The sequence below is a fragment of the Elgaria multicarinata genome, chromosome 10, assembly GCF_023053635.1.
Source record: "Elgaria multicarinata webbii isolate HBS135686 ecotype San Diego chromosome 10, rElgMul1.1.pri, whole genome shotgun sequence".
NCBI lineage: Eukaryota > Metazoa > Chordata > Lepidosauria > Squamata > Anguidae > Elgaria > Elgaria multicarinata.
In genome coordinates, this window is record NC_086180.1 from 46,973,359 (window position 1) to 46,995,472 (window position 22,114).

At 41.8% G+C, this 22,114-nt stretch overlaps 1 protein-coding gene across 3 annotated transcripts in view; it reads left to right on the top strand.

Moving 5' to 3' along the window:
• SMAD1 (SMAD family member 1) overlaps nt 1-22,114 on the top strand; it is a 113,370-nt gene that overhangs the window by 48,501 nt on the left and 42,755 nt on the right. Inside the window, exon 1 of one of the 3 annotated variants that reach the window (XM_063136370.1) lies at nt 14,469-14,780. The exons of 1 other annotated variant lie outside the window; for it this stretch is intronic. The gene's annotated coding sequence lies outside the window, so the exon portion shown is untranslated. Of the gene's footprint in view, nt 1-14,468; nt 14,781-22,114 lie in introns of those variants that run through there. One more of the 3 variants, XM_063136367.1, reaches the window with a different exon arrangement.

A 22,114-nucleotide genomic window follows, 5' to 3' on the forward strand; every position in this document is an offset into this window, starting at 1 on the left:
ATCCGCAAGTAGATCTCTGGGTAATTTGCAGGAGATCAAGCAAGGTTTCTTAACTCCCAGTTGCCTAACAAAAGCAGCATCAAGAACTAGGTTGCTGAAAAAGAATGCAGGGAGGAAAACTAGGAGTGGGTTTTTGCATGAAAGGACTTGTGAGATTGGTTCCGATTCTAATCATAAATTCCTGGGCTGAATGTGCACTCAGAAGGGCACCCTGTTCCTTACATCTTTGTGACTGCCTCCCTCCCTTCAACTCTGGTTTGCACCTGGCTCGCATTTGTGGGCAGCCTCAGCGTTTTAGTAAAAAAACAAAGCAGATCTTGCAAGCCTAAAGTCTGTCTATCCCTAAAGTAGGACAAGTGAAATGTATTCAGGACAGCTAAGTGGGGTTTGGTAGGGTGCAATGAATTACCAGTGCTATTGGTAGGCCTTTCTGCACCACATTGCCTATGGTTCAAAGGTCCAGTTTACAACGTTCTGCATACAAGTGGTGGCCATTCTCCCATCTCCATACCATCCATCTCAGCTGTCCTATGGGATGGGGTGTCATGGTTTGAACCAGTCGGTGCACAAGCACTGCAAACCCAGTTTCTGCAGTTGCAGCAGCAATGGCTGGAATAGGTGCTTTCAGGGGCAAACTGTAACTCTGTCTAGCTATTGTCACACTGACATTTCTCCAAGAGATCATGTACCTAGACATCTGGAATGGATTGAGTGGAGCATGGAGGCAGCCATGTGCATGTGTGAACTGGCCCTTTTTAAGTTTGTTGCCAAACAATGAAGTTTGCAAGTGCTCAGTAGGATGAGTTAAGGAGAGGAACTTTAATATTGTGCCTGCCATATGTTGAAATACTTTTTAATATACCACTTTGCAGTTTTTTAACGAGATGTAACTGGGACAGAGCTCATAAAGAATGGGAAAGTGTAATTAATATGGCAAAACAGGCTTGCAGAAAGGGTGTCTTCCAAGATACAAATAGAAGACCATGCTAATCCAGTTATGTAAATGGATCCAAATGGAATGGTTAGAAGGAAATAATTTATTTTCAAGGTCTCTTTGCAGAATCCTCAGGCCATCTCACTGAGGCATGGGTGGGGGCTTACTGAAGGGACATGAGTGGACCTGATAGTAGGGTGACCATATGAAAAGGAGGACCGGGCTACTGTATCTTTAACAGTTGTACAGAAAAGGGAATTTCAGCAAGTATCATCTGTATGCATGCAGAGCCTGGTGAAATTCCCTCTTCATCACAACAGTTAAAGGTATAGGAGCCCTGTCCTCTTTTGTATCTGGTCACTCTCATGGCTCCTACTGCTTTATCTGTTGTGATGAAGAGGGAATTTCACCAGGTGCTGCATGTATACAAATGACACCTGCTGAAATTCCCTTTTCTATACAACTGTTAAAGATACAGGAGCCCTGTCCTCCTTTTCATATGGTCACCCTACCTGATAGCAAACCTTGAGTTGTTGTTGTGGGTTCTGCAAAGTCCCCCCCCCAAGTTTAATTGTCAACAAAGGGATTATGGGAGTGTTTCAGCACTTAAAGTGGGGAGAGTTGACCCTTCCCTCCCCAGCTGCAATTCTCTTTGAAAATTGCTTCCTGCTGGCTGGGGAATGTTGGGAATTGTAGGGCTTTTTTCTGTCTAAACATGTAAAAGATTCCACCTTAAACTGAGGAAATAACCTTTCACTGGCCCCATTCAGACAATACGCTAAACCATGCTGCTTAACCACAAAATGGTTAATGGAATGCATTCTGTTAACCATTTTGTAGTTAAGCAGCATGGTTTAGCATGTTGTCTGAATGGGGCCATTGGCAGCAATTGACGCTTAGGGTTCTGAGGAATAGATCCAAGGACTTGGGAAATCGAACACAGAGACACATAGGCCAGAGACACATAGGCCTAGCGTTAGCAACACCCCCGGCTTCAGCGTGGAGAAGGGACAGCTCCAGAATGTTGAATGGATACTTTTAAAAGCCAACTATTCATACTGGTATATAATACCTAACCTGATATTCTAGATTCCTAACTTCTCAAGTAGTAACATAGTTGATGGGGTAAATTCTTTTATCCAAATGTTCGTTGTATTATGACAGGCAGAAAGAAAGATAACAAGGAAGTCCTGCCTGCTATTGTATCACTCTCCTAACGTTTAATTGAAAACCTTTAATCAGAGTTTTGGCTTCTTTAGATGGATGCATTAATCTTACGAAAATAATGAATTTTTGCTCTAAATCCCATTAGAGCATAAGCAGCAAAGATAAATGAGTGTTCAGGCCAAGCAAATACTTTTTTGGCATCTAGATGGGCAATTACCTCAGAGGTATTATCTAATTTAGAAGAGTGAAATGTATTTAATAATATTAGGGCACAATCCTAGGCATGTTTCAACAGAAAAATAACCCTACATCTCCCAGCATTCCCCAGCCAGCCATGCTGGCTGGGGAATGCTGGGAGTTGTAGGACTTTTTTTCTGTTGAAACATGCCTAGGATTGCTCCCTTTGAATGCTTTCATTTTTCTGAAGTGTTTCATTCCTTATGTTTAATTCCATAGAAAATACTATGTTAAAGGATGAAATAAGGTGGTCCTGCTTGCTTTAGGATAGACTATACCTTCCCCCACCTGGAGGGCTCTAGGTTGGGTAAATCCAATCTGTACTGCTGCAAAGAGGGCCCCTAATCCCAAACATACTCCAATACGCTTTTTAAAATTATTCTCTGGAAGAGCTTGCAGAATTTAGTGCACCACTTAGTGTCCGGGTGTCATTGCACATAAGATAGTTCTCTCTCTCTCCCAGGCTCTGGAACTTTCTACTGAGGGAGGCTAGGGCAGGATCTACACTACTGCTTTATAACTGTTTATAATGGTATTGACCACTGTTGGGGCCCGTGACACATACCATATACTGTTTTCAAACTACTTTCAAAATATTATATCCTGCTTGGTGTAGAATTGCCCTAGGCTGGCCCCCTCTCTGCTGTCCTTCCACTGGCAGGGAAAGAAGTTTTTATTCAGATAGATTTTTTAGCACATGAGTCTTTCCCTGAAGAGAATTTTTAATTGGTTGATGCTGTTTACTTCTGTTGTTTTTTTATGTTTTTAATTGCGTTATTAATAAAAGAACTGGGCATGTTTAGCCTTGAGAAGAGAAGACTGAGGGGAAACATGATAGCACCCTTCAAGTATTTGAAAGGTTGTCACACAGAAGAGAGCCAGGATCTCTTCTTGATTATGCCAGAGTGCAGGACATTGAATAATGGGCTCAAGTTAAAGGAAGCCGGATTCTGGCTGGACATCAAGAAAAAACTCCTGACTGTTAGAGCAGTATGACAATGGAATCAACTTCCCAGGGAGGTACTGGGTTCTCCCACACTAGAGACATTCAAGAGGCAGTCGGACAGCCATCTGTCAGGTATGCTTTATGGTGGATTCCTGCATTGGAACAGAAACATTTTATATAATATCATAATAGTATCACAAAATATTTACAATGTAACAGAAGGTTTATTTATTTATTTATTACATTTTTATACCACCTAATAGCCGAAGCTCTCTGGGCGGTTCACAAAAATTAAAACCATAATAAAATTGATAACAGTACCAAGCATGTAATGTTTAGTGTTCAAACCACACAAACAGAAAGTTATTAACAGTTAAACAAAAGTTGTTTGTAGTTGCGAGATGCTTAGTAAGAAACTTGTCTGTAAGAAACTTGTTTTACAGGCTGCCGGGTTTGTAAACCCATTTCGCATTAAGCTTCTTCAGACACCATCATAGCTTTTTTGGCGTGGGGAGAGGGGAGGAATTAAGGGTTCTTTCCTGAAATTAAATTTGTTATCATCCATGGTAGGTATTCACTCTTGCTTCTCAGCCTAAGCACGCAAATTCTCCAGAGTAGTGCAGCAGGGAGCCTAGAGCAGGGGTGGGCAGAAGGTAGCTCTCCAGATGTTTGGGACTTCAACTGCCAGAAGCCCCTACCAGCATGGTCAATTGTCAGGAGTTGGGTCCAAAGCATCTGGAGGTCTACTGACTGCCCACCCTTGGCCTAGAACATTGAGAAGCTGCTACCAAAGGACTTGAGCTGAGTGCAACCAATTTTAGCCACCCTTTAATTTTTTTTACTTTGATGCTAAGGAGAAACGGTTCTCATGACTCTCCTTCCAAACTCTACTTTTAAACCAGGTTCTCTAACAGCTAAGCCTCTGTTTGGTGTCCCCATCACCTCCCATTCCAAAAACTTAGCCATTTTATAGAGAACATGATGCAGCCCGTTATCTATAATTTGGCTTGTGGTTTTTGCATCATTTTTTTAAAATTTGTAAGTAAAAGCTGAGAAACTTGAATGTAGTCTACACACATAGCATTTTTCCAGCTATATCCAACCAACCAGGAAGTGGAATCTTTTGGGTTCCCCTTCTTTTGAAGGACCACTCAGAGCAAGGCATTGAGGGGGAGTGAGCCAGCAACACTTCTTCTAGCCTTAGCTGGGTAGACTGAGCATACGCATAGGTCACCTGGACACTGCCTTCTCCTCTATGCTGAGATGTACGGTATTCCTATTTAAATTATGGAAAGTATATTTAAATCTGCAGGTATACATGTACATCTGCATATGCAATCTGTATCCTTCTTGGTACTTCTTTTGGTGATGTATTTCCATTTTTTGGAAATACAAAAAATGTATTTAACAGCTGGCCAAAGGATTTCCCAACTCTAAATTCTTCAGTGTGTGGTTTGGGTGAAGTACACATGATAATTTATCTAAGGGAATGTGCAAACAGAACAAAAATAGTTGCTGTAGGGTTTTATCCACAATCAATCTGGAATTAAAATGCATTGTTTTATGTAAATACTCAAATCTGGAGGAAAAGGGTACTTGGCACTCACAACGGAACTGAAGCTAACACAGATGCAAAAAGAAGCAATTTTATTTTAAATCAAAGTCAAGTAAGCTCAATATCTTGGTCTTAAAAGTAGCTCCCAGAATAATTAATCCTTTGCAAAAAGAAATATAGTTCTGCTTTCTCCCCAGTAATGCCAAGCTTGTCATAAACCATCTTATACCACTATCACATGGTTTAGCATCCTATTTCAGTATGGTATAATTCTTCCATAGAGAAGAGAAAAGGGAATCAGAAAAGTCTAAATGGTGAAAAGTGTCGGGATCTCGGCTGCTGTATGTGTAGTGCTGAAAATGCATTATCTTCTTGAGTTAGCCACAAAAGACATAAATATGACTTCTTAGAGTTAGACTCACTGACATTTTTGAAAATACTACAATTATGGTTCTTATTTTATTGTTTACTTTGATTTTTGTTGTTCAGTACCAAGTGTTCTATAAGTTTTGCAATGCACTTGAACATACACACATCATATATTGGAGGCAAGAGGATGGGCTGAAGCTGTGGGTAAAAGAGAACATTATTTGAGCAACATTTTCCAAGTGTGTAGTGTTGTGATTATAAAAATCTAGGAATTCTTGGGCACAACTTTTGTTTATGCTGAAGTTTGAAAATCCAAAGTTCAACCCCCTTCCTAAGTCACTCTAGAAGACTACATTCATAAAAAAACTATTGAAGATAACCATGCTGGTCCATGTTTACTCAAAAGTCAGCTCCATTGAGTTCAAAGGGACTTACTCCCAAGTAAGTGTACATAGGATTGCAGCCCAAGCTATGTTTTAGCATGATATAATGAATAAATGGGATTCTTAATTGATTTGCAAAGGATATAATATATGTTTGCATTGTTCATTTTAGTAGAAAGTGCCTGTATAAAGCAGACTGGATCCAAAAAATGAAGGGCTTGGTAAATCTTATTGAGTCATAAACAGATAGTCTTCTGACTAAGCAGCCAGAAGTATAAAACAATAGTGAAAATCATGCCAGGCTTTTAACAGAATGAAACCATTACTACTACAGAACATACGGGGCATGCTAGCCTTTTGATACACAAGAAACTCACACTAAAAAGGAAACTTATTTAGCTCCACCCAACTGCTAGGAAATATTCTCTCTCCCCACTCCAACCCCACCTTGTGACCCATGTTTGCACACATGGCTCTCTTATGCATCCAGATACCTTTGGTTATTAGGAACAACAACAACTTAATTCCAGAAATAGAAGGTTTCCTAATAGGTATACGGGATCAAGTTATAGCAACCAAAAACTATCAAAAATACATCACAACAGATTTATTTAAGAAATATCAATTCCAAGAAACAATAGACCATGTAACAGGAGGTGTAAAATTCTGGCAGGAATGGACTATATGGACAGACCCAATACAGCTGCAAAAATAAGTCACCAAGAACTGGCCATCAAATTCAACCTCATCAAATAACCTACAGCTTACTAAACATACTCACCCAAAACAACCTTGGAAAATGCAGATCATAAAGTATACTGTGGCAGAACAATTCATATGGACAAAACAATACCTTGCAACTGACCAGACATAACGGTTATAGACAAAAAAGAAAAAAACACATACCTCATTAACATAGCAATACCTAATGACAAAAATGCTGTAGAAAAAGAAGAGGAAAAGAGAGAAAAATATACACTACTGGCCATGGAAGTTAAAGAACTATGGCACCAGGAAAAGCTTGCAGTTATTTTGTTAGTTACATCAGTCAACCTCATCACATCAAAAAACTATACTGAAAACCTTCAGAAACTGGGCCTACCAACACCAGCATCTAGAAAGCACTCACACTTAAAACACACTCAATTGTCAGGAAATTCCTGAATCATTAAAGACAGCATGACCTGGGGAAAAACAGGCCAAAGCTAGTAAACCATAACATGATTAGGGGTTGGGGAAAGGGACTTGGCCTTCTGAGAAAACCCTGAGGGCCAGAATCAAACCCAGGAGGGCCGGATTTTGCCCATGGGTCTGAGGTTCAACACCCTTGCTTTATTTATTTATTTATTTATTTATTTATTACATTTTTATACCGCCCAATAGCCGAAGCTCTTTATACACTTTAATGGGTGTATAAAAGCGGAATATGCCTGGTGAGAGCAGTTGTCAATATTCAACATCTGTGCTGAGCCCATGGACGGCTGAATGGTCTGTTGAGCCCTAGTCTTCTTGCCAGAGCTCAAGTAACCAGTAGATAAAGGATTATTAAGGAGTAGATTAAGGATCATTGAAGTGACTGATCTATGCGCCCTCACTGGGAGAAGGGCATGTATCTTGTTCAGGGGTTCCCCAGGGCTCATGAACAGATGAAGCTTTTCCTCTCACATCATCTCCTCCTCCTCCATTCCAGGAAAAGCTGCAGCTGCTGATTCCTGCAGTCTGTTTTGAAGCAGTTAAAGGCAGAGGTGGCTTAACATACCCTTCCTCCCACACAGACACAAAGTTGGCAATCCTGCCTTATAAGGCTGTTCAAAAGCTGCATAAGAACAGGTTCAGCTGCAAACAAAGGCAAGATCTACACTAGTGCTTTTTACCAGTACAGAAGTGCACTGATAACTGTTGAGGTACATTACACACTCCATATACCGTTTTTGCAGCATTAGTTCGTACTTTTTGTTCCGCATTATCCAAAATACCACAGCTGATGTCGTTGTGTGTGCTCTGAAGTATAAATATGTGAGGGGGACATAGCCTTATCATGATGGAATCATACCAGTATGATACAAGGTGAAGATCTGGCCAAGGATTGCAGAAATATTGACAAAGACTGGACAGACTAATACACTAAAATGTATTATTTATTCACTTATTTAATGGATATCCTGTCTTTCTGCTGCCCTTCCCCCCATGGCAGTTAGAATGTCTAACAATAAAATCCAAATTAACAAAAACAAAATTAAAAAAGAGCATAAAAACAAATCAGAATCATAGAATAGTAGAGTTGGAATTGAGTCCAATTCCCTGCTCAATACAGGAATCCTAATTATACAATATAGAAGGCAGCAGTTGAAATAAACAGCAAAAAGTGGTGCTAACCAGCATACAAACTGCAATACTACATGAAGGAACAGAAATGGGGTAAATGGTTTAAGGAAACATTTTATATAATATCATAATAGTACCACAATAGTACAACGTAACAGAAGGTTGTTGGTTTCAAAACCAACAACTCACTCATAGGTCTTAGTCCCCTACAGGGCACCCAAAATCTATGTAGTGAGTTCACTGGTTCTGCTGCGTTATGTGGCCATCCTGGCTTTGGACTGAATGGGTACTTTACTGAGGGATAACGCTTTCTCTCTGGGTAAACAAGGGATCTGGAATTGTTGGCAAACTTGGCCACAATTGGAATGTGGGAGATTCTTCCCCTGGAAATGGGGGATAGGTTTCAGAGTGCAGAATCATGCTAGGAAAGAGTAATGAGGAATGATACTAGAAGCCAAACAGACTCCAGGTTACTCTTCTAGCTGAGACCCAGAAGCAGAAAGAACAACTGTTGCCTGGACTCCAGAGCAATGATAGAGTTCAGAACCAAGGGTACAAAGGACTTGATAGCTCAGAGGCTGAACCCAAATGGGTCAAGAGAAAGAGAATAGTTTGACTCTGGGGAATGAAAAGAATGCTCAGGGAGGTTCCTGGCCACTTGATTTATTCTAATCTAGCTGGCTCTATGCAGCAAAACAGTATTATTATTATTATTATTATTATTATTATTATTATTATTATTATTATTATTTTATTATTATTATTATTTTATTATTATTATTATTATTTTAAAGGTATCATTATGATCATCCAAATAGTATTTGAAACTATTAATCTACCTAGGAAGTAGGGCCATTTCAAGCTTGGGGGAAATATCCCTCTAAGGCTCTGGATTGGCCAATTCAAAGATGGGTTTGTTGGCTGGATGGTAGTAAGGGAGGTGTTTGCTTGTTTCTTTAGTTACAGAAAGGAACTCCTTCTATTCTAATCAGCCAAGGAAGCAGAATTGATCACAGTTATTGCGTTAGTCACATCAATCAGCATCATCACATCAAAAAAGTATACGGAAAACCTTCAGAAACTGGGCCTACCAAAATACATCCACATCAACATACAGAAAGCAGTCATACTATGTTCAATAGTAACGAAGTTTCTGAGTCAGTGAAGGACAACATGACTTGGCAAAGCCCGTCATGTCCATCTAGAAAAACCGCCACGTGTAAGAAAAGAGACGACAACAACAACAGAAACGTTCAGTCATGTTACCCCTGGTCTGAAGTCTAAAGTTGTTTAGTCCCAGAGAAGGTTTGGCAGCTCAATACAGAACTAGGCTTGTGTGATGTAAGGTTAAAAAAAATTACCCTCCACTTCCACAGTCAGAGGTAGCATGTCTGTAATAATCATTTGCTACTGACAAATGCTGTAATAGGTACCTTCTCAACATGCTTTGCCTATGAACTTGCCAGGGTTGATTGCTTTGGCAACTGTTTGAGATAGAGTAACCCAGCCATCCCCAACCTGGTGCTCTCCAGATGTTTTTTTTGACAACAATGCCCAGCATTCCTGACCATTGGCTATGGTGGCTAAGAATAATGAGAGTTGCATGTCCAATATATCTCAAGGACATCAGGTTGGGGAAGGCTGAAATAAACCTTTGGTGTGACCCAGCAAGACACTTATGTTCTCTCACAAGGGTATTCTATCCTCTAAGAAGGTCTCTGGTAATATGGTCTCTCTTCAGATACTATTTCATTCATGTTCCACTCGATGGTTTTGCATTGGATTGTCCCTCCCTGCCCTCCCATATCAGAAGCACATCTGGAATCCACGTGTTGGGCTATATCCAAATAACAGGCTGTCTCTCGAGATGTGTCAGTATAGTTCTTCTATGCTCTCCTTGCTTTTAACCTTATATTGATCGGACTTGTGCAGCCATATATGAGAAAGTAGTAGGCAGCATGCTTTGTTCGAACACTGGGGTGGGGAGGCAGGTTCAAATCCCTCCAATTACACTCTCACTGAACACTGAACACTCTCTCTTGCACACATTGAGTATGTCTCAGCTTCCTTCCCCAGATTCGTGGTGATAAGAAATTAGAATTGTAAATTGTACTTTTCAAATGAGTACAACATTCATAGCATCTGATTATATTGTGCCAGGTTGTCAATATAGTGTAGATGACACAGATCAAAATGTGGTTTAAAACGAGTAATTTAAATTGCTAAACTGTTAGCGTAGAAAGATTTTTTTCCCTGTGGAACCTTTTTTTAAAGCTCTCATGACATAGAAACTTATCTTGCAGTAAACTGGGCTTTTTCAGCCCCAAGAATCTGCATAAACCCAACAAAGGTCCTGAAAGGTCACTGTCAAAAGATGAGCTTTTATGTGTCTGTGAATCTAAGCTCAATTGAGAACTTGACTCATTCTCAGTTGGATTGCGCTTGCAAATGGATCCTGAAGCAAAATAGCTTGTTTGTTCTTGTTATCTTACTAAGGCTGCAATCCTATACTAATTTACCTGAGTAGACGTACATAGGATTGTGTTGTAAGTAGCTTGAAACACACACACACACACCCCTGGCAAATGCCTCTGTGGTTACTGCTAAAATCAGACTTAGGGCAGTGGAGTTCTTGGTGTTTATGGAGTTTTTTATTTCATTTCATTCTGGATCTACTTTTTTGTTGTTTATTTGCTCAGTCGCTTCCGACTCTTCTTGACTTCATGGACCAGCCCACGCCAGAGCTTTCTGTCGGCTGTCGCCACCTCTAGCTCCCCCAAGGTCAAGTCTGTCACCTCCAGAATATCATCCATCCATCTTGCCCTTGGTCGGCCCCTCTTCCTTTTGCCTTCCACTTTCCATAGCATCACCCTCTATTCCTACAATATTGTGTAATTCACAATTGTGATGCATTATGCTGTCATTTTCATGTCATAGCCTATGGTCTGTACAAATAAAATCTATTACTAGCTAATTTTATGTTTCCTGGTAAAGTCTTGATGCCTTTAACACATGACAAGCAGCAATCCAACCAGTTTCATTTCCTCCATCACTGCATCTTTATGTTGGGGAAAGCAGCGCCAGTTGAATATCTGCTTGCCATGTAGCTGTTAAAAGCAACTAGATCAAAAGATGACAGCCCTGCCATTAGTAACTCCATCACAGTTGTGGTCATACCTTCCATATACATGTGCTTAAGCTTAAAACTAGAATCCTTTTCTCATAGAATCTCATTTCCCATGAAATATTAACGACAGTTTCACACAATAGTTGCTGGCTACACACCAGTGTTAACACCAAGGAAACCAGGTAGCAAAACAGTTAAACCATTGGATGACAACAGAGTTAAAGAAATACTAAAGGAGCATAAGGAAATGGCAGAGAAGCTGAATTAATTCTTTTCGTCTATCTTCATTGCAGAAGATGACGACAGGTACCTGTGTTTGACTGAATGTTTTCAAGAAGGAACCAAGGCAAAAAGTGGTGACAAAAGATGATGTTCTTAACCTTATTGACAAATTAAAAGCCCTGTTGATAAAGCTTCAACAAGGCTTCCACAAAGGTATGTCCTGTCTCACTTATCTTTTGGAGCTTTTTGAGAATGTCAATAAGCATATGGATGGGGTGATCTGATATACTTTTTTTACTTGTGCTTCCAAAAGGCTTTTGACAAAGTCTCTCATCAAAGTCTCCTGAGCAAACTTAGCAGTCATGGAATAAGAGGAGAAGTCTTCTTATGGATCAATAACCAGTTAAAGAACAGAAAGTAGAGTAGGAATAACTGGTCAATTCTCCCATTGAAGATTCAGGGCAGATAAAAGGAAGTACTTCTTCACACAGTACATAGTTAAACTATGGAATTTGCTACCTCAAGATGTAGTGATGGCCACCAATTTTGATGGCTTTAAAAGGGGATTAGACAAATTAATGGAGGATAAGGCTATCAATGGCTATTAGTACTGATGGCTATATGGTACTGTGGCATTACCCCACAATTGATTATATTGTATATGTCTGACTTAGTATGTCTGGTAAGTATAGAATGTTAGAACTGAGTGAGTGTGGTTTATGATGTAATAGGGGTGTGGGGGGGAGGGGAAAGGAGTATATAAGGAGTGTGTTGAGAGTTTGTGGGGAGTATTTTTTAGGGCTTGATGTCTGGGAGTTGTTTTATTTTTTGTAGACTAAGAAGAGTGTAAAGAGAGTGTAAAGATTGGTGTAAAGAGAGTGAGGTGGTTAGTGTGCAGAGAGTTTAGATTAGGCAGGATTGAAAGGGTTATATTTTTATTTAAAGCTTTTAAATAACAATACTTATTATTATTTTGTTAGCTACCAAATATCATGTGTCAGTTTGGCATTATTTACCTGCCTTACAGTTATTAAACACCCACACCAGATTATACCCACAGTATATTTAGAACAGATCCTATATTAAACCTGTTTCCCTCATAGCTAAGAGAAAGGTCTTAATTAACCCTTCCTCAGGTTTTCAAGTAGTGCTGCTTGGCCTGAGAAGAGTATATGCAACGAGACTAGTGTAAGGGTCTGTTACATCGCAGCTACCTCTAGTATCAGGAAAACTATACCTATGTATACCAGTTCTTGGGGAATGCGGCCGAGAGGTTGCTATTGGACTCATGTCCTACTTGTGGGTTGTTTGGCCACTGTGTGAAGAGAATGCTGGACTAGATGGATCTTTGGTCTGATCCTTATTTATTTATTACATTTCTATACCGCCCAATAGCCGGAGCTCTCTGGGCGGATCACAAAAAAATCCTTTGGTCTTATGTTTTTATTGTCAATATTTGTATGATACATGAGTGCATATACATCTTTAAACATCAATGTATATATTCAGGGAAACTGCTCAAACATCTGTTCACTGGCGGCTAAGATGCGTTTGTTTTATATGATGCCCACATATTGCACATGTTCTGTGGAACCATCAGATTTCCCACATTACATCAATTGTAATGTGTACAGCTGTCCAAAGTAACTTGCTATCTAACTCAAATAGTTAGAGTTAGGAACATTGTATGAATTAGGGCCTTAATTATAAAATATGTGTGTATATATAATATATGCACAGACACAAGAAGAAAGTCTTATGGCACCATGAAGACTAATGTACTTACTGCGGCATAAGCTCTCATGGACTGGTGCCCACTTCAGAAACATGACTTTATGCATCTGATGAAAAGTGCTCTGGTCCATATACATTGAGCTGGTTCACATGATCAAATAAGCTATGGTGTCTTATTTAAGCCATGGTGGGCTGCAGCCCATGCAGCAGTGATTACAAATATTCATGTCACGGCTTGTTGTGTTGTCCAAACCCAAATAACCATAGCTTGGCTCATGGCCTGTTCTAGGGTTAAGGAATGGTTGTTTAATCTTCTCCACAGCCTGGGTTTGGACATGACAAAGCCACAGCTTGAATATTCAAAAACTGCCTGCCACTTGCAACATGGTGGCCTGTGGCAATTGCCGCAGCACAGTGGCCTGAGGTGACCAGGTCATTAAGTTTTGTAGCACCAAGAAACTTTTTGTCTGCTCAGTTGGCTTTACTACCCAATATTTTAGGAATACAGGCTTAACAGGGCAAGCCCTCTGAAACTGGCTACTGTCCTGATGGTTATATTCTACCTCCAGTATCAGGGGCAGTATGCCTGTCTTACACCAGTTGCTGGGGAACATGGGTGGGAGAGTGTTGATGCACTCATGTCCTGCTTGTGGTTATCCTGTGGGCTGCTGTTTGGCCACAGTACTATGAACAGAATGTTGGACTAGATGGACCTTTGGTCTGATCCAGCATGGCTCTTCTTATTATGGTCTTATGTTAATTGCAAACATAGACTTTCATAGATTTTTTTAAAAGTCTGCCTGTGGTTCACTACCCCTAAATTGCATGCATTTTGCACATTTCCCTCCTGCATCCACACACCGTGTGTGTATATGTGCAGGCAGGAGAGGACCAGGCAGAAACTAATGAGGGAAGTGCATTTCTGGGGAGGAGGCGAGCTTTGTTCTTCGTATTACGACTTCTGAAAGAAAAATACTGGGGGTGAGGGGGGAACCACTTGTTGGGTATGTGTGTGTTGCGGTTTGTATGCAACCGTCTAAGCATGCAAACCATAAATATATTTAGGGCCGTAGCCCCTGATGGGTACTCCACGCCAGCAGCTTGCTTCAGGGCCTCCGAACCTGTTGCTCGCTCTCTTTCTCTCACGGACGAGGGGGCCACGCGCTGCCTGCAGCAACTCTGCGGATTGCCGACTGACCCACGTCAAAGCTGCTGGGAATTGGAAACGACAACATGAAAGGCTGCCCTGGTTGCTCGCGACCATTCGCAAATGGCTCCTGACGAAGTTCCAAACCCCACCGCAGGCCGCCCGTCCCAGCCGTGGCTGAGCAGCCTCCTTGGGGCGGGCTGAGGAGAAAGGAAGCGGAGAGAGAAGGAACGGGGCGGTTTCTCCAGCCCAGCCAGCAATGCCTTCCTTGTAGCAGCGGGGGCGGGCATTTGGAGAGGATCCCTGAGCGGGCCGAGTGGGAGAGCGAGCGAGCGTGTGTGTATGTGTGTGTGTACGTATGTTGTGTATTGGCAGTGGGGTAAGTGGAGGTTGGGTGGCTCCGACTCTCTGACGCCACTGAGACCAGATCAATCCAGGCGCAGCGGCAGAGCGAACGCGGGGCTGCTTGGCGGCTGCTGGGGAAGAGCGAACGAGGGGGGAAAAGGCAGAGCGGCAGGCAGCGGGAGGGACGTCGCCAATTTGCCCAGCAGCTGCGGCGGGTTGCCCGGCCTTTCGCACGCTCTTTTTCTCCCTGTCCCCCACCCCCCGCCCGCCAGCCCGCCAGCGACAGCCGGTAAGAACTCTCGCTTTACTCCGCTTTCTTTCCTGACCAGAGTTTGCCTGCGTTCAAGAACTCTCCCCACCCACACATACCGTTCCCCAAGCTCCGCGCAGTGGTTCTTGTTTTGTGCCTATTAGATCCCACTGCCCTCCCTTTTTTTTAAAGCGTGTTTGTGCCTCTCCCCCCCTTCTCTTTTTGTTGCCCCTTTGGACTTAAAGGGGTGGTGGAGAAAGACCAAGCAGGAGATAGAGTTGAGGCGTTTTTGGTGACTGTGTGCGGAATGAGCTTTCATTTCCATCATGATGGCGGCTGTAGGGAAAACCGAAGGGAGATGAAGCCGCCGCGCTGGTGACTTCGCCTTCAAAAGTTTCCCTTTCTTTATGTATGGAGGAGACCCTTTGTGGCTCCAGAGGCAAAATAGACCCGCCAAGAACGGCTCCCTCTCTTTTCTCGGTCTTGCCATTCTTTCCTCAACTAACGCCTCTCGGGGAGGGGAGAAGAAATAAAATTAAAAGCAAAGAGCCCTTGTTCCCGGTGCGGCGATCCTCCAGGCGCACGGGCCCCTTTTGTGTTCAAAGCCAAGTCGAAGAAACTTGTCATGGTTTTTTCCTTCTCTCTGGGCAGGATAAGGCCACTCTGACTGGACTTCTGTAGTTAAGGGAAACAAACCAACCCGACACAATAGAAATGTGCTCTTCCGTCTGCTTCTCTGTAATCTCAACACCCCTTTCTTGTTTAATGTTTCTGGGACATTCGAAGCCGTTGTTATTGTTGTTGTTGTTGTTAAAGTAGGAGGCTTCTGCGACTACACCTTCCCTTTTTGAAAATGGCCATCCTTTACTGACACCCACCCACACTCCAATTCTCCCAAATCTAAAATCGCTGGCTTTTCATCCCAGCAACCTTCATGAGAATTGGTGAGGGGAAGCTATGACAAGCCAGGGACAGCAGTTTACTGGCCCTTTGTTAATAGTTGAAGCTGTGGGGGTGGGGGTGGCTTAGCAGTTCTTAATACAGGGTAGGAATATGAATGGCTGATTTAATTTGAGGAGTGGCTTCAGGAGACAACTGATCTTTATTGTAATGAAATGTATGTGGAGATCAAAATTAAAGAAGTTTGAAATTTAGGCTTTTAATGTACACTGCCCAGAGAAGTTGGGTTATATGGTGGTTTAGAAGTATAATAAATGAACATTTTTGCCACATATTCCAGTAACAGTTGCTGTTTGTCTTATGACTGAAAGGTTTCTTGGTAAAAGGGCATATTCCAAATGGGTCTAGGATGAATCACTGGTGAATACTAATAGGCAACTAAAGAGAGCATTCTTAATTAAATTGAAGGCACATTCAGAGTTTACACTTGAATTGCAGCCACAAGAAATGGAAAAATCTGTGCCAATCTAACTCACTCCCCTTGCAATTCCCTCTCTTTTGTCTCTATCCCTGTTTAGAAAATAGAACTTAACTACAGCTGCTAAGATTCTCCCTCCAAACATTTGCCATTTGGCTGCTGGGAAGTGAAGATAGCTAATACTCTCACTGGCAGTTGCTATCTTATTGGAAGCTTATTTTTCTATATAAGCAAGTTACACCTAGAAGCAGTCTGGAGATACCTGCTGAGAAGCAGCTTTGCATAACTGTTGTTATGTCTGTGTTTAAAAAGCTTTTTGAAATGCTCAGGTCCTTCTTGATAACAATAATACTTGGGCCTTCTCTTCTCAAGGCATAACTAATTGGGTCTTCAGGATATGTTTCTCAGAAGCTAAAAGAGCCTTACAATACTTCCTAGCCACCTCCCCAGATAAGATCACTTCAGTTCAAGGCCAGATCAGGTTACAAGGATACTGATTTGTCCTTGCTTTAGTTCTGACCCTCTCTCTCTTTCTCTCAACCCCCCTGAAATCAAATACAGTTCTCTTCTGCAGTATCCCTCCCCCTACTTGTGGTTTTTTGGTGATATCCTTGAAGATCTGATGACTCTGGAACACATGTGGAGTGGAGTGTTTAGAGAGACTAAGACATAAGGATTGGTGCCCTCCAGATCTGTGGGACTACAACTCCCATGGGGCTGATGGAAATTGTAGTCACACATCTAGAGGGCACCAGGTTGGGGGAAGGGTGTTGATGGAAAATCTGTAAGGCTGAAGTTGCACATTTTTTAAAATTCTGCAGGAAAAAGGTAGGACGCAAATTTAGTAATTAAGGCACTTGCATTTCTCATTCTGCCTTCCTCCCTGCCCCGCTAATGCACATCTGCCACTATTCACAAATTATGCCTTTCCTGCTTCAGATATCACCTCAGCCCTTCAACTTAGAGTGGGAGAAAACATTTTCCCACCTGCTTATACCGGATGCTACCTTATACTGCTCCGTGAATAGACTTGGATGCAATCCCACAAGCATCATCCCATCCCACCTCCATTTCCTTTACTGTTCCCTCCCCCTGCCCTTCAATAAAGCTGACAGGGAGGGGGAAACCATGTCAGCTTCAGCAATGTGTTGTGCATATGCATACCTTTTTGAAGGCAAAATATGCACACACAAAAGCCCTCTACATCCTGTTCTTAGAAAGCAGGAATAGCAGCAGGGAAAAAAAGATGGAAAGACTCCCCCTGCCCCATTGGTGAAACTGACAAGGCAGCTCCCCTCTCCCTATATTTTTGTACAGTGGGGAGAACTCAAATATGAAAAAAGCTATTCCCTAACTTACAGACCAAGAAAATAATGGTGGGTGGAGAAAAAACACATCTGTTCACAGGCGACACCAAAGTGCAGGAAGGTTGAAATGTGATTGTAAATCCTTGTTGCACGGGCATCAATCAATTTTTAATGCGCTTGTATTGGGTTTTTAAAACTATATTTCTGTCTTTCACGCACATATGCTAGCAGAGGAGAGAAGTGCTTTTAAGTGACATGTGTAAAGTCTGTCTAGTTTAAGGCATGAACTTTAAGTGGCAATGATTATTTCCAAACCAAATTCTCACTGCTTTCCAGCTTAATGTATGTAAACAGAAGGCAAGATCAGCCTAGGGAGTAGGTAAACTTGAATTAAGCTGTGCTGGCAGTGCAGTAGCCAGTACTGTCAAGTGTAAGTGGTATCTCTTGGTGTGTAATCCTGCAGGGCTAATGGAGGCATCATCCAGACTTCATAAATAATGTAAGCTGTGTATAATGTGGACTCCCTAGAGACTGCAGAGAGGATCATTACTAGCCTTTCCAACCTGCTGTAGATCTCAAATTGACTTACAGCAGTGAAATGCAAAATGATACATCAGGATGACATGAGGGGGGTCAGCCTGTGAGCTTGTTAGTTCAGTCATCATAATTAAATATATTATGAAACCAAGTATTAGAACTGCTTCACCTTATTCTTCTTTTCTGGAAAATACAGAAAATAATAATATTCACAAGTAATTGATCAAGAGACCATTGTCTGTCTTACCAATAAACACTTTTTAACTTTACACTTTGATAACAAAATTGGTAATTGAACTTATTGAACAACTGACACTGACTACCAAAGGCAGAAAATGATTAAAACATGTATCTGAATGTACATTATTATAAATATACACCTAAAAAGCTGTTATATCCTAGTACAATGGCAGGCAACCTGGTGCCCTCCAAATGTTTTTCACTACAACTCTCATAATCCCTGACCATTGGCCATGCCAGCTGGGGCTTATGGGATCTGTGGTGCAAAACATCTGGAGGACACCAGGTTGCCTACTGCTGTCCTAGCATCATGCAGTGGACTGCTAAATTCTCAGTGCAAAGACCTAAGACCAGGTGGCACTCAGAACTAGAATGCTGCGGAACCCAGCTTCAAACTGCTGCTTTATTGTGGTGCTCAAGAGGTGGCTTTTGGCAAGCCACTGTGTCAGCCCAACTTCACTGTCAGAGTTGTGCAGTTTAAGTGCCGATAGGGCCAGGACGGAATATAAATGTAACAAATCTCCTAATGAAATCAGCTTTGTCTGCAGGCAAACCTTTTGCAGTTAATTCAGATTGCAAATGCAAGGAACTTCCTGGCAGTCATGATGCTATAGAAACCACAGATCCTGCTCAGAGTATCGAATAACAATAAGCAAAAGTAAATTGTATGTGTTGTGCTTTTATGTTTGTGTGTATCATGTAGGCCTTGGCGCTAGTAGATTCTTGGATGCAGCAAGCCAATCAGTTTTTTTGCTAAACAAGCAAGACTTAAGTACAACAGTGTTCTGGGCCCTGAACTTTCTTGTAACTTTCTACCAATCAAGCCTTCCATTTTACAATGGAATTGGATGGTGTGCAATTCAGCTTGGACTACTGCAGAAAATGACCTTACTGAATGGAAGACTAAAAATGTAGCAGTGGATGACAAGATGCTAGTGAAATGCCCCACTTCCAGTAGCCTTATATCTAGAAAGCACATGCCAATCATGCTCCCAGATCAAACAGTTGTAAGATCAGAAGGAATGAAAAGGCTGTAGGATCAGCAGTCTTTCCAAAATACACAGATACCTTTCCAGCTTAGGAATCCAGTCCATGCAACAAACATCTTTTAGGGCAAAATATCCTTGGACTGTAAAATTTGGATGAATGTTAAGTGCATTTACGATATTGGAAAACAAAGGAACAGTGCCTTAAATTTCTATGTAAAAGGACTCTGTTGAAGGAAGGGAGGCTGTCTTTAGACATTGGTGGGTTAAAAGTAAGCATTCATCCAGTTTAGAAAAGAACTGGGGATTCTGAGTTTATTCCTACATGGAGATAGTTGACAAACAGCGCAAAATATGATTGAAACTTAAAATTGTTAATAAGCTATGGCTGCACATGCACAGTTACTTTACTAATTGAACTTGGTGTGAACTCATGAATAAAACTGGAATTAGGATGTTAATTCAAGACTCCACCTCAGTCATGTGCTTGGTGACTTGTCCAAGGCTACTTAATATTTCTGAGTTTTGTTTTCTATCTTTGAAATTGTACTTTGCAAAGGAAGTTGCATACAAATGTATCTAACTCAAAACAGAAGTTGGTGCGGTTATGTTTTATATGGTTTGAGTCTGGGCTCCCATTGCATTTTCACTGTAAATGATAAACCTACTTCTAGTTCTAATCCTGGTTTGGCCTTTGTCTTTGCCCACGAACATCCTCACTTCAGGTGGGCTGTTTTCATTTTTTTTTAAAATGAATTCATAAAATGCCGAACAGTTAATCTTGGCCTCTTACATTTAGGGCAGAAAGCTACATTGGTTGAAAAACTGTTCCGGGGGAAGGCTTCTTGGTTGGGTCACTTGCTCCAGCCAATCAGAGCTCTTTACTGCCAGATTTTGCTACAAACTAGGAGAAGCAGTTTCCTCCAAGCTTGAGTGACTTGAATAAAAGATTGTACACCCGAGTGCACTTTCACAATGGCCCGGTCCCTGATTTTAGATATATGTCTGTGTGCATGCTGAGAAAGGGCAGGTTAGATCTACTTAGGGATGTAATGTGTTACTCCCTTTATATTATTTCTTCTGCTCAAGCTGGAGCAATACAGTTTAGATCAGTTCTTACTACCAGTAAGGAAGCCTTAAGAAAGTCATTTTAAGGGGGGGATTGCAAAAAAGCTGGGAAACCACCAAATGATCTGTAGCTGTGGAAAATGGGGTGGAGCCTTCTGGGGGTCCCTTCCCAGAGGGCCATATTATGACACCTGCCTGGGGGGTGGGTAGATGTGGCCCCTAAGGCTGAGGTTCTGGACCCCAATATCTAAAGCCAGGAGTATAAAATGAAATACAATTAAGGTAGAAGGAAATAATGCTTCACAAGTCCTGTGGTATTAGGAGGGCAGTGTTGCATCTATACTTTTTTTTCAGGGGCGGGGGGAATGAATTGGAAAGCTTTCGAGAAAATTGTGCTTCCCTACTGTAAAACAGTTACGATCTTTAAAAACGACTACAATAAAACACTCAACATCAACCAAATAATTGGGGAGCACACTGAGGCCTTATGCTAATCAAAATGTCTGGGTAAATAAAAAAGTCTTAACTTGGCACTGAAAGGATTGTAAAGTGGGCACCAGGTATTCCTCTTTAGGGAAAGCATTTCAAAGATGGAGTGCAGCCACTGAGAAAATCCTCTCCTTTAACTACATAACACACGTCTGATAAGGAAGATACTTGTAGTAGGGCCTTAGTGAAAACTCTTAAGACACAGGCAAGCTGGTATATTTCAAGTATTTGTGTCTCAAGCTATTTAGATCTTTAAAGGTAAGGAGCAGCACCTTGAAAATTGTGTGTGTGTGTTTCTGCACATGCCATAATCATAGAAGCAGTATTCCTTCATGTGTGCTGTGTGAGAGAAGGGGATGCCTCTTCAGATGATCATTGCCGTTTGCAGTTTTTATAAGTGTTTGTACTTAAATCGGGCAGCAGACTTTAAAAAAATCTGGGGCATTTCTTCAGCAGATTAAGAGTTTGGAGTGATGTTTTAGTCTTTAATCACATGTTGCTGCTGTGGTGTAGTGGTTAATGTGAGACCATGTTGGGGGAAGCCTGACTTTGAAGGCCAGCTCAACCATAAAGTTTGCTTTGGGCCAGTTGCCATCTCTCAGCTGAACTTACCTTGCAGGGCTGTTTTGAGAATAAAATGGTGGTGAGGAGGAAATGACACACACCACCCTGAGCTCTTTGGGGGGAAAGGTGGGGACAACATAATATTTCAGACCTATTATAAACCATCAGGTCTTCATATGTTGGTCTTCATCCTCCCCAGCATCCCATCCTGATTTCTCAGAATAGAATAACTTCTGACTCTTACATCCATATGTCCAGTTTAGACAAGAGGAAATAGAGAGGTAGTTTCAGTGGTTGATGTCCTACAGCTAGTTCCATGTGTCAGACGCTCTTTGGGCAAGATGCACTGAGTGTTTTCACTTCATCCTCCTTATCCATTTGCTTGCCCACTTCCCTTGGGAACAGGGCACACTAAGGCAGTGCCAAATTTAAGGGGGCTGCCAGCTGGTGGGCCCTTCTGTCAGTGGGCCCCACTGAGCTGCCCTAGCTGTAGGGATGATGCTCTGGACACCTGGGTCTATCCAGCCTTTTATCTTCCCACAATACCCCAGAGGGACACTATGTCGGAGGAACTATGGGAAATAAGAAGGCTGGCTAGATTCAGATATCTGTACTGCTTTGAGTGCTGGGTGAGGCACAGAAAGAATTGGCAGTGAGCCCTGCTAGAGCCCTGGCAGCTGCCCAAGGGTGCCAGGTGTGTTGATGCCGACCCTGATGAACTCTGTCTACCTGAAGCTGTTTTCTCAATTCATTGCAAGACCTTTATGGATTGTGCTTGCTTTAGTGCCCATTGTTAGGTGCTTA